Genomic DNA, 13,398 nt, shown 5'->3' on the forward strand with positions numbered 1-13,398 from the left:
GAATGTTTTGTGACCATAATTTTTCCATGAGTAAATTTTCCCCTTACATTTTTGGTGAGCGATAGAGTTCCCCCTTATATTGATGATCAGTGGAGATCACTGGTTTGTTATATTTAATCAATTCTTTATTTTATTTGATCAATGAAGAATTATTCTTTTATATCCATGGTCATTGTAGTGTTCCTTATAATGGTGGTCAGTGGAGAATTTTCCCCTTATACTGGTGATCAGTGTTGTGCTTTTTTACATTGGTAGTCATTGTAGACTCTTTAATGGTGGTCATTATACAGTTCTCCTACATTGATGGTCAGAAGTTTAGTGCACACTTACTTTGGGGGTTAGTGAAGTGCCCACTTATATTGGTGTTTAGCGTGGTGCGCCCTTTTATTGGAGGTTGGTGAAGTGTCCCTCTCTATAGGTGTTAGTGGTGAAGTGCCCACTCATATTGGTGGTGGTCAGTGGAGAAGTGCCTCATTTTGGTGAATATACAGTATATTGAGTGGAGAATCACCCCTTACATCAATGATTAGTGAGGAAATGGCCTCTTAAATCAGTGATAAGTGAATTAGTCCTCCCTTACATTGGTGATAACAGGAAGTGTGCCCCTTGTATAGGTGGTAAGTATAGATATGTTCTCTTATATTAGTGATCAATGGTGACATACTCCCTTAGATTGCTTGTCTGTGGAAAAGTGTCCCTTAAATTGGTGGGCAGCAGCGAAGTATCTCTTTACATTGGTGGCCAGTACAGTGGCCTTTTACATTGATGATCAGTGTAGTCCTCTTATTGTGGTGGTCAATATAGTGACCTGCTACATTTGTGGTCAGTGGTTAAGTCTCCTCTTACATTGTTTCTCAGTCGTAAAATGTCCTTCTACATGGTATAGATGGTCACTGCTTAAGTGTCTTCTTACTTGTTGTTGTCAGTGGTGAAGTTGTCGCTTACATTGAAACTAGGTAAACAGGTGCCCTTTACAGTAGTGGTCATTGGAATACCCCCATACATTGGTGGTCTGTGGGGAAGTGCACCCTCTACATAGGTTTGATAACAGATATTGATAGACTTGTGCTAATAACATATAATATCAGTGAATCATCATGGAAGTTAGACTGCTAGTATTTTTAGACAAAAATATCTACAGTGACATCCGCCTCACTCCCTCAATACAGATTTCCTCTAATTATAACATATTTCTGACCAGGGTAGTTATATATGTGAAGTCTGACTGTCTAATTGGCTTTGTAAATTAATTTCCCTGTAATTGTACTGGATAGCATTCCAAATACTTCCTGTGAAGTGTATAGGGCATCCTATGGTTTTCTTCATGGTTTCTCACATGTTCATTCTGAGGAATTTATATCCATTTCACATTTAATCTCCTTTGTCTAAGCAGCTCGAACATGTTACGAGACCTGCTGATTCTTAATGAGGGGACTTTGCTAGGCGCTAGGCCCTGCAAAAAAGATTTGTGACAAAAGCAATGGGTTTTAGCTTTTTTAGCAAACAAAAAAAAGGATAATAGCTAATATCACTTTAATATGACTACAATGATGAAGATAATTATTTTTATTACTAATTCTTTATAAAAAAATATTATATATATATATATATATATATTGTATAGACATTAATGACTGCGTGTTGAGTTATTTTGAGGGGACAGCACAAGGGGCTTGTTATACAAGCTTTACACTCACTACTTTACATTGTAGCAAAGTGTAATTTCTTCAGTGTTGTCACATAGATAAAAAAGATATAATAAAATATTTACAAAAATGTGAGGGGTCCATGTGATCCAGTCTGCGTGTTCCTATTTTGTCCTAATTGCCACATAAGCTAGCAAGATGTTCAAATCACTTAACTGGATGCAATAAATTTGTGGCTGTTCCACCTGTTGCTCCCCATGTGAAAACCCCACTTTCTGGATCTTTGTGTGGATGTTGTGGCTGGCATTTGGGATTGTTGCCTTGCTAAATATAGATCTGTTCCCAAGAATGACAGCATAGAACTTCATCTTTCTGGCATGTAGCTTCTACCTGATTTAATACATTTTATTGCCTGATAGCATGCATACTTGGCTTCTGATTTATCCTGGCTAATACTTCCCTGGGTCTAATGGAGCCTTTTATGAAGGCTAAAATACTTCCTGGGTTTCACAGTGGCTTTTTGAAGTGTACAAGATTTTCATCCAACATTGTGCTCCCCATGCCTTTTGCCACCTGACGGTAGGCTCTTTAGTTTCAAGGAGGCTGGACAATATGACAGTGGTGTAATACATCAAGGAGCTAGTCCTAACCTGCAGTTTGAGTCTACTGATAGAAAATAGGAAACTTTCCAACATTTTGGCGATCTGTATGCTGGGAATTCAAAACTTCCATGAGGATTCCATATTTCAGTGTCCAAATTGGTTGAGCTATTTCTACATCTATTGATACTGTCTCTGGGCAGGATTCTAGAGTTGGATCCGCTCACATCTCTTAACAGTTGCAAGCTGGAGAACGTTTCACAAGGGTGTCTAGGCTCACTAGTAGACATGTGCACACTGAAATGTTTTGTTTCAGAATTTCATTTTCATCTGAAAAATACATTTATTTAGTTACTTCCGAAATTAATTTTTATTTATTTCATTTTTTGTAAAAATTGCATTCGTCCGAAAATCCAAATTAATTAAGGTTGAATCCGTCATTATTATTATTATTATTCAGGATTTATATAGCTCCAACAGTTTGCGCAGCGCTTTACAATATGAGGACAGACAGTACACTTACAATACAAATCAATACAGGAGGGATCAGAGGGCCCTGCTCGTTAGAGCCTACAATCTAGAAGGGAGGGTCAAGTTGAAACAAAAGGTAATAACTGTGGGGGGTGAGCTGATGGAGAAAATGAAAATACAGTTAGGTGTGGGTAGGCTTCTCTGAAGAGAAGGGTTTTCAGGGATCGTCTAAAAGCTAATAAAGTAGGAGATAGGTGGACAGATTGGGGTAGGGCATTTCATAGGATTGGAAAAGTCCTGGAGGCGAGTATGGGAGGAGGTGATGAGGGAGCTAGAGAGCAGGAGGTCTTGAGAGGAACGAAGAGAACGAGTAAGTTGGTATTTAGAGACTAAGCTAGTGATGTAGCTGGAGGCAGAGTTGTGGATGGCTTTGTACGTAGTTGCTAGTATTTTGAATTTAATTATTTGGCTGAGCAGAAGCCAGTGGAGGGATTGACAGAGAGGATTAGCAGACACAGAGTGATTGGTAAGGTGGATGAGTCTGGCAGCAGCATTCATGATAGATTGAAGAGGTGATAGACTATGTAGAGGTAAGCCAATGAGAAGGGAGTTGCAGTAGTTGAGGCGGGAGATGACCAACGAGTGAATTAAGAGCTTTGTTGTATCATTGGTTAGAAAGGGGCATATTTTGGAGATGTTGCGGAGGTAGAGGCGGCAGGATTTGGACAGTAATTGGATGTGTTGCTTGAAGGAGAGTTCAGAGTCCAGGACTACACCTGGAACCTTGGCGTGTGAGGGTGGGCTTATGGTTGTGCCATCAATTTTGACAGTGAGATCAGGGGAAGGGGCATATGGGGGAGGAAAAATTATATGTTCGGTTTTGGATAGATTGAGTTTGAGGAAGTGATGTGACATCCAGACTGATATATCTGATAGTAAATTAGTGATACGTGAGAAGACAGAGGGAGTGAGCTGAGGGGTAGAGAAATAGATTTGTGTGTTGTCAGCATAGAGGTGGTATTGGAAGCCATGGGAGGCTATCAGTTGACCCAGGGAGGAGGTGTAGATTGAAAATAGGAGCGGTCCAAGAACAGAACCTTGGGGGACCCCAACAGAGAAAGGAAGAGGAGAGGAGGAAGTAAAGTTGTAAGAAATGCTAAAGGTGTGGTTGGATAAGTAGGAAGAGAACCATCAAAGAGTACAGTCATGGAGACCAAAGGTGTGGAGTTTTTTGAGGAGGAGGGGGTGGTCAACCATATCAAAGGCAGCAGAGAGGTCCAGGAGGAGGAGTACAGAATAATGTCAATTGGTTTTGGCCGTTAGTAGATCATTTGTTAGTTTTAGGAGAGCAGTTTCTGTGAAGTGTTGAGGACGAAATCCAGACTGAAGGGGATCAAAAAGGCTATTATCAGCGAGGTGGGCGCTTAGTCGGTTGTAGACCAAATGTTCGAGGAGTTTGGGTAAGAAAGGGAGCAAGGAGATGGGGTTTAAGTTGTTAGGATTGGATGGGTCCAGTGAGGGTTTTTTAAGTATGGGTCTGACAAGTGCATGTTTTAGAGAGTTGGGGAAGATACCAGAAGAGAGGGAGAGATTGAAGTTGTGGGTAAGAGAGTGTAGCATAGAGCCAGAGGGTGAACGTAGCATTTGCGAGGGAACAGGATACAGAGGGCAGGTGGTAAGGTGGACATTACCAAGTAGTTTAGCAACTTTGTCTATAGTGGTGGGGTTGAAAGAGGGAAGTAATGATTGTGCCTGTGGGCATGACGTGTAAAGCGTGGAGGGTATCAGAACAGTAGAGATCTCCGCGTGAATTGTATCAATCTTCTGTTTGAAGTGATTGTCAATCTCCTGGGCAGTGAGTGAGTTGAAGGGTGAAGGCGGTGGAGGACGAAGTAGAGAGTTTTTTTTTTAAATACTGCAGGAATACATGACAAAGATCACTAAAAATAATGACATAGAACAACTTATCAAATCAATTTTCAAAACAAAAACGTATTATTTTAAGCAATGATGCACAGTACATTCCTGCCAAAAAAAATTTTTCCTTTATAAACAACTAACAATATTACAATAACCATTCCCCTCAACAACCCTCTGCTCCAAGGCCCTAGATCCCGTAAGGGACTTATAGAACCGAGGAGAGAGAGAGAGAGGAAAAAAGAAAAAAAAGAAAAAAAACGCAGGGAATCCTAAATCAAATAAATAGGTATAAATATGTTGCCCCTGCCGACAGGGGGACCAGTGCCACATCACTTACTACCTATTCCTCTAATTCGTCTCCAATCCGCCCTTTCCCTTCCTCTGATTGTAAAAATGAAGTAGAGAGTTGAATGTAGAGAAGAGTTGACGGGGACGGGATGATAGGTTGCTGATGAGAGTGATAAAATAGTTCTGCTTGGCAGAGAGGAGGCTGGAATTGTATTTTTGGAGGGCAGATTTATATTGGTTGAAATCTCTCTGAGACTTGGTCTTGCGCCACAGGCGCTCATGAGCATGACTATGTTTTTTCAGACTTCTAGTGACATCTGTTTGCCAAAGTTGAAGGGGACGGGGCTTGATTCTGTGTGTAGTGAGGGGGGCCAGTGAGGCTAGAAGTGAAGCGTTGTAGACAGAAGTGGCTAGGTTGGTGCAGGATAGGGGTGAGATTTTGTCATAGAGGTTGTCGATAGCAGAGTAGAGAAGAGAAGGGTTGAGATGACGTAGGTTTCTGCGGGTAAATTTTTATGCGGTTGGAGGGAGAGGAGGTGAAGGAGAGGGAGAGAGTGAAACTAATAAGGTGGTGATCAGAGAGAGGGAATGGATAGTTAGAGAGGTTGCATGGAGTGCAAAGGTGAGAGAAAACGAGGTCAAGGATATTGCCTTCGGAGTGAGTAGGATCATGTATCCACTGCTTCAGGTCAAAGGAGGAGGTTAGGCTGAGAAGTTTGGAAGGGGCAGAAGTGTTAGTATTAATAGGGATGTTAAAGTCCCCGAGAATGATTGTAGGGATTTCAGAAGAAAGAAAGTAGGGTAAACAGGCAGAGAAGTCATCAAGAAATGTCGATACTGGTCCAGGGGGCCTGTAGATCACGGCTATCCTTAGAGAAATTGGAGTGAAAAGACAAATGCAGTGTGCTTCGAAAGAGGAGAGTGACAGAGAGGGGGGTGGCTGAAGTACCCGAAAGGTGCTATGTGGGGCTAGAAGGATTCCGACACATCCTCCCTTACATCCATTAGATCTGGGGGAGTGAGTCCAAAGAAGTCCACCATGGGATAGGGCAGCAGAAGACGCAGTGTCGGATTCATGGAGCCAGGTTTCGGTGATGGCGAGTAGGTTAAATGAGTTGGCGATAAAGATGTCATGGAGAGAGTTGAGTTTGTTGCAGACAGAGCGGGAGTTCCAAAGGGCACAAGAGAAAGGGAGTCTGGTCTTGGGAAGAATAGAAATGGGAATTAAATTGTGTTGATTGCGGCTGCTGCCAGAGGGTGCAGGGTGATTGGTACAGTTTAATGATGGAGGCCCAGGGTTTTGGGATATATCTACAGAGGTTAGGAGAAGCAGGAGGGTGAGGGAGGTAATATGGGAGTGGGATTTATATGAAGGGACATGCCCCAGGGTCTTGGAGATTTTTAGAGTGTGTGGATTTAGAATTAGCAGGAGTTGGTGGGTGCAGTAATAAGGAGAGGACAGAAGTGAGGGTGATATATATATGCTGTGGGGGGGAGAATAGGGGTGAAGGAGAGATAATTTTAGTATAGAGGACAGAGCTGTCAAAAGTAGTGGTAGAGAGTGCATGTTACAAGGAGAAAGAGCTAAAGGGTAAACGAGGTCACCTGATGTCTGTGTGGTATTTTTCAAAGTATTTTCTTGTGTCCCTTCGCTTTGTGCATTCGCTAAAGTGCAGAGTCAGAAGTGCATCCACTTTGCTACTTTGAGAAAGAGCTCCTGTTGCAAATGTGCCCCCTGCAATAGTTTCCCCCAAAAAGAAGCTTATCTTTATACTGATAGGGGTGGGGTGTGGGTGAATTTCAATTATAACTCAGGAGGTAATAAAGCTTGGCTGGTTAACAGGGCAAAATTCTAACTTCAGAAACAGACTAGCAAGAGGGCACTAAAGTTAGACGGGCCATAATTTTGGGTAAGCCAAGGGAGATATTAAAGCATTGTAATGTGGACAGGGCTACAGACTGTTGAGCAAAAATAACATACCAGCATTTTTAAAGACACACATGAAAAGCAGATAGCAGTGTTTCAGATTTTGGGTGGAAATGGTTCAGTTAGCACATACCTGTAGGATGAGAGAAGAGATTCTCAGATGAGACAGTCAGATTCGACGGAGCAGCTAAACTGTATGACTTCGTATAGTTTAGCTGCTCCGTCGAATCTTCTTAGAACTTTCGACAAACACCATATGTCAAAGATTCAACGTTTGTATGTTTTTCGCTGCGTTGTTGAATCTTTGTTGTTCATATTGAATGTCTATAGTTCAAACAGAAAATGGACTGGTGATAGTGATCACTGATCAGACAGGTAACTGGAGGAAGCACAGGGCGTCCCGGCTAATGTGAGTGCGATCTGTACAGAGAGTTTTGTGAATCCTCGCAGCTGATGATACGTTCATCTCTTGGGAGCCATCTACTTACCGTTACTGCCTGTGATGTGGCTAAGATATATCTTTACATAATCGCTGTTCCCAGACCTGTTGGATTGAATGGTCTAAAACGCTTGTTTGACACACCGCTATATAGTATGTGTGTCCACCACCTGTGATAAGCGTACCTAATCTCTTCAATGTCAATTATATATGGTGACATATTGCACATGGAGTGATCTACCTATTCTGATTTACACTATCTGCGAGGAAATACTACTCCGGGTGTCTATTTAAAGGACATTATAGAGCATTTAAGAGAGGACTTTTTATTTTATGAACTATTTTGGCTCGATTTTTTTAAGTCTTTATTTGTATCATACTATAGAAGTATAAACTACATATTGATACTTGGTTGCACTTATACACTTTTTTCAATTAATCTGCATGACACGTTTCTCTGGAGGTTGTCTCAGAGATTTATTTATTTATACTGTGTCAGATTTAACACTAGCAACACTAGTATCACTATCAAATTCACAACACTAACACAATAGCAGCAGATTATTATGAAAAAGTTAAGTTGAACTGTGGCTTGCTTCACTATTGTTCTGCAGTTGTGCTTATGCTTAATTGCTAAATAATTTAGGTTCTCTGACCAGCTAAGATTGACTGTCTTCTGAAATGATTCAATGTTTGTGTCTCTCTCTGCTAGCAATCGTAAGTGAAAGTAAGTTGGCTGTACGTGTGTACTTAGTTCTAGCTATTTTACTGCTCCTCCTCTTTGGTTACAATCAGCCAATAACATTCATCATCATAATTATTTTTATTTTACTTCCCCCACCCAATTCCAGCAGCAATCTTTTCGCTCTATGTCAAATCTTTTCTCTCTATGTCAAATCTTTTCTCTCTATGTCAAATCTTTTCTCTCTATGTAGAATAATCCTGGACTAATAGAGTTAAGGTTAGGCACATTCGACCACAGGTTTGGTGGACACAGATTGTTATTGTCAGTGTCATGTCGAATCTCCTATCTATATCGAACTGTTGTCACAACGAAAATGAAAATAAAGCATTTGTTTATGTCGGATCTTTCATTTTTCAGATTCTGCATTTTCAAATGCACATGTCTACTCACTATTGCTGGGAGTAGATGGTATGACAGATCTGTTTAGAGCCATATGCTTTTCCTCGAGTCCTCACTATATTCAGATTTATACTACTGTTAAAAACAATGGAAATCATTCCAGTGATTCCATATTGGCCATCAGGCCTTGGTTTCCTTTTCAACTTCAAACTTTTTGTGACCTCTCCTCTCTATCTCTCAGATATATTTCACAGGGTGCAATAATCGATCCTTGTTAAACTCTCCCCCAATTACGTTCTGATTCTTGAGAGTAAATTCAGTACACTAGGAAGATGCAATGACATAGTTATAACAGGATTTGAGTGAATTTCCAACAGTTATGGCTGCTTCTAACCTCTCTTGCTTCAATTCTTAGATCCACTACATTCTTACAGACCAGCTTGATTATTAGGCTTATCTTCAGCTAGCTTACAATGAGAATAGGTTTCATCACCTACGGGAGCTGCGATGCACATTGTGGGCTCCTCCCCCTCCTCCCTGCACATATATTTTTATGTCCGGGAGGTTCGGGTGGTTGTCCCTTTGTGCCTCGGCGCCACGGTCTGCGTGTCATTTGCGTCACGCCATTTTTGGCGTTATCGCGCTGACGCTGTAAGTACCATCTGTGGGGTCCTAACGGGGGTGGTGGTCGGCGCCAATCGCTGGGCGGTTCCATCTGATCCAGTGTTGGCGCCCCTCCTGGCTCGCGCACGTGGTGCTGGCGGCTTGTATTTGGGCTCTCCCAGTCTGAGATGGCTGTCCGTACAGCCGGTCTCCTCCTGTGGTTCCTGCACACCAGTCGATTTTTCACTGGGTGTTGCATGGCTTATAGTAATCGGGTAGGTGCAATTTGGTCCTGGGTTCACTTTGGTTGTCACTTTTTGCTGTTGCCCACCACTTTTACATATATTTTTTATCTTTATCACACTACACACTTACTCGTCTTATGTTTCTATCCTCCTACGACATTATCCAGCACTCTTCCAACCCAGGTTTACCCATTACACATCCCACACTTTCACCATACCTCTCATCCGTATCATACCTTTGCAGGCATACTACAACTAACATATACGTTTACTCACTACTTTTCAGTTCACAATTACATCTTTTCCACACCCCTCTCACACTTTATTCTCAGACATTACTTCTACACAATATTTTTCATTATCATTACATTTTTGTAGATTCATTATATTTACCCTATATATTTATAACTACCTCTTAGTTTACCAATATTTCCCCATTACATGTTCACCTAATGTTCATTTATGCATCCGTTTTTAGATACGTCTATCTGATGACCCATATACCAGCACTGTCAGTACATGGAATTCATCTTCACACCCAGGCATTTTTTTCACTATAACCGTTGCTGCCCAAATATGCCGCCTCAGCTCCCGTGGGGATGATCTGTGCCTCCGACTCACCATGGGGCAGTTGCCGCTTGCTGCGTTTGCTGCCGGGGATGGTAGATATGCTTGGTTAATTTCCTTTGAAAGCACCTTTTGTACTGTATCTATTCCCCTCTATACAGAGTGTGGTTTATTATATCTATACATTTTACAGGAATCTGTCGCATCTGCTCCTGATGAGTGGCGATACATCCACGAAACGCGTCGAGCTACATTGGATGCTACAGTGATATCTATTACGCCCTGACGTTGATACCTATATTAATTCAGTACATTTACGTTTATATTATGCCATTATAGACATACAGTGGTGTGAAAAAGTGTTTGCCCCCTTCCTCATTTCCTGTTCCTTTGCATGTTTGTCACACTTAAGTGTTTCGGAACATCAAACCAATTTAAACAATAGTCAAGGACAACACAAGTAAACACAAAATGCAATTTGTAAATGAAGGTGTTTGTTATTAAAGGTGAAAAAAAATCCAAACCATCATGGCCCTGTGTGAAAAAGTGATTGCCCCCCTTGTTAAAACATACTATAACTGTGGTTGTCCACACCTGAGTTCAATTTCTCTAGCCACACCCAGGCCTGATTATTGCCACACCTGTTCACAATCAAGGCATCACTTAAATAGGAGCTGCTTGACACAGTAAGGTCCACCAGAAGATCCTTAAAAGCTACACATCATGCCGAGACCCAAAGAAATTCAGGAACAATTGAGAAAGAAAGTAATTGAGATCTATCAGTCTGGAAAGGGTTATAAAGCCATTTCCAAAGCTTTGGGAATCCAGTGAACCACAGTGAGAGCCATTATCCACAAATGGCGAAGACATGGAACAGTGGTGAACCTTCCCAGGAGTGGCCGGCCGCCCAAAATTACCCCAAGAGCGCAGCGACGACTCATCCAAGAGGTCACAAAAGACCCCACAACAACGTCCAAGGAACTGCAGGCCTCACTTGCCTCAGTTAAGGCCAGCGTTCATGCCTCCACCATCAGGAAAAGACTGGGCAAAAATGGCCTGCATGGCAGAGTTCCAAGGAGAAAACCACTGCTGAGCAAAAAGAACATCAAAGCTCGTCTCAATTTCTCCACAACACATCTTGATGATCCCCAAGACTTTTGGGACAACATTCTGTGGACCGATGAGACAAAAGTGGAACTCTTTGGAAGGTGTGTGTCCAAGTATATCTGGCGTAGAAGGAACACTGCATTTCATAAAAAGAACATTATACCAACAGTAAAATATGGTGGTGGTAGTGTGATGGTCTGGGGCTGTTTTGCTGCTTCAGGACCTGGAAGACCTGCCATGATAAAAGGAACTATGAATTCTGCTGTCTAGCAAGAGATCCTGAAGGAGAATGTCCGACCATCTGTTCATGTACTCAAGCTGAAACGAACTTGGGTTCTGCAGCAGGACAATGATCCTAAACACACCAGCAAGTCCACCACCGAATGGCTGAAGAAAAACAAAATGAAGACTTTGGAGTGGCCTAGCCAAAGTCCTGACCTGAATCCTATTGAGATGTTGTGGTATGACCTTAAAAAGGCCGTTCATGCTCGAAAACCCTAATGTAACTGAATTAGGACAATTCTGCAAAGATGAGTGGGCCAAAATTCCTCCAGGACGCTGTAAAAGCCTCATTGCACGTTATCGCAAACGCTTGGTTGTAGTTGTTGCTGCTAAGGGTGGCCCAACCAGTTATTAGGTTTAGGGGGCAATCACTTTTTCACACAGGGCCATGATGGTTTGGATTTTTTTTCACCTTTAATAATAAACACCTTCATTTACAAATAGCATTTTGTGTTTACTTGTGTTGTCCTTGACTATTGTTTAAATTGGTTTGATGTTCCGAAACACTTAAGTGTGACAAACATGCAAAGGAACAGGAAATGAGGAAGGGGGCAAACACCTTTTCACACCACTGTAGGTATCGGATATGTCGCCCTGAGGCACTTTTAGGCTATGCTGTTGCTCTACATGCTACTTATTGTTTACACATGCTTCTTGATTTGATGTGTTTTTATATACACCTTGATGTTTTTCATAAACATACTTTGTGCCAAATGATTGTACATGTATGTATGTATATATATGAATTTACTCTGTATTATACATTACTATGAATTCAATTAAATTATTTTTTACCTTGACCTCCACACTCCAGCCGCTTCATTTAAAGTCCCAACTTCCTTTCTATTTTGCCAAATAACGGGATGGAGGCGCTAACCCGTGCCTCATTTAAAGTCCCAAACTGTGCATTGTCCATTGTTTAAATTATTATAGGGATGGGAGCGGTTGGAGAATTGGACTAGCAGTGTTCCCCTGCTATCCATGTGTTAGAGTCACTTTTCAGATGTCCATGTCCCCTACCGGGACATGCACATCTAGTACAGCCAAATACAGACTTGGTTTATCGGTGTATGTTGACAACAATTATATCAAGTATATAATATATGACATCTCCGGTACGAGTCCCATGGTTATACATGAATACTCATGTTCTTTAAAGTATGCATGCCTATGTCTCTGGTGGTAATTTGCATTTGGCTGCTGGCAACGTTGGTGGTGTTGGAGGCTTCTTTTTCATCACCTACGGGAGCTGCGATGCACATTGTGGGCTCCTCCCCCTCCTCCCTGCACATATATTTTTATGTCCGGGAGGTTCGGGTGGTTGTCCCTTCGTGCCTCGGTGCCACGGTCTGCGCATCATGTGCAACACGCCATTTTCGGCGTTATCGCGCTGACGCTGTAAGTACCATCTGCGGGATCCTAACGGGGTGGTGGTCGGCGCCAATCGCTGAGCGGTTCCATCTGATCCAGGGTTGGCGCCCCTCCCCCTTCCTGGCTCGCGCACATGGTGCTGGCGGCTTGTATTTGGGCTCTCCCAGTCGGAGATGGCTGTCCATACAGCCGGTCTCCTCCTGTGGTTCCTGCACACCAGTCGATTTTTCACTGGGTGTTGCATGGCTTATAATAATCGGGTAGGTGCAATTTGGTCCTGGGTTCACTTTGGTTGTCACTTTTTGCTGTTGCCCACCACTTTTACATAGATTTTTTATCTTTATCACACTACACACTTACTCGTCTTATGTTTCTATCCTCCTACGACATTATCCAGCACTCTTCCAACCCAGGTTTACCCATTACACATCCCACACTTTCACCATACCTCTCATCCGTATCATACCTTTGCAGGCATACTACAACTAACATATATGTTTACTCACTACTTTTCAGTTCACAATTACATCTTTTCCACACCCCTCTCACACTTTATTCTCAGACATTACTTCTACACAATATTTTTCATTATCATTACATTTTTGTAGATTCATTATATTTACCCTATATATTTATAACTATCTCTTAATTTACCAATATTTTCCCATTACATGTTCACCTAATGTTCATTTATACATCCGTTTTTAGATACGTCTATCTGATGACCCATATACCAGCACTGTCAGTACATGGAATTCATCTTCACACCCAGGCATTTTTTTCACTATAACCGTTGCTGCCCAAATATGCCGCCTCAGCTCCCGGGGGGGGGGGGGGGGGGGTGATCTG

The sequence above is a fragment of the Lithobates pipiens genome, unplaced genomic scaffold (assembly GCF_037356315.1).
Source record: "Lithobates pipiens isolate NorthernLeopardFrog02 unplaced genomic scaffold, aLitPip1_a1.2 Scaffold_13, whole genome shotgun sequence".
Lineage (NCBI taxonomy): Eukaryota > Metazoa > Chordata > Amphibia > Anura > Ranidae > Lithobates > Lithobates pipiens.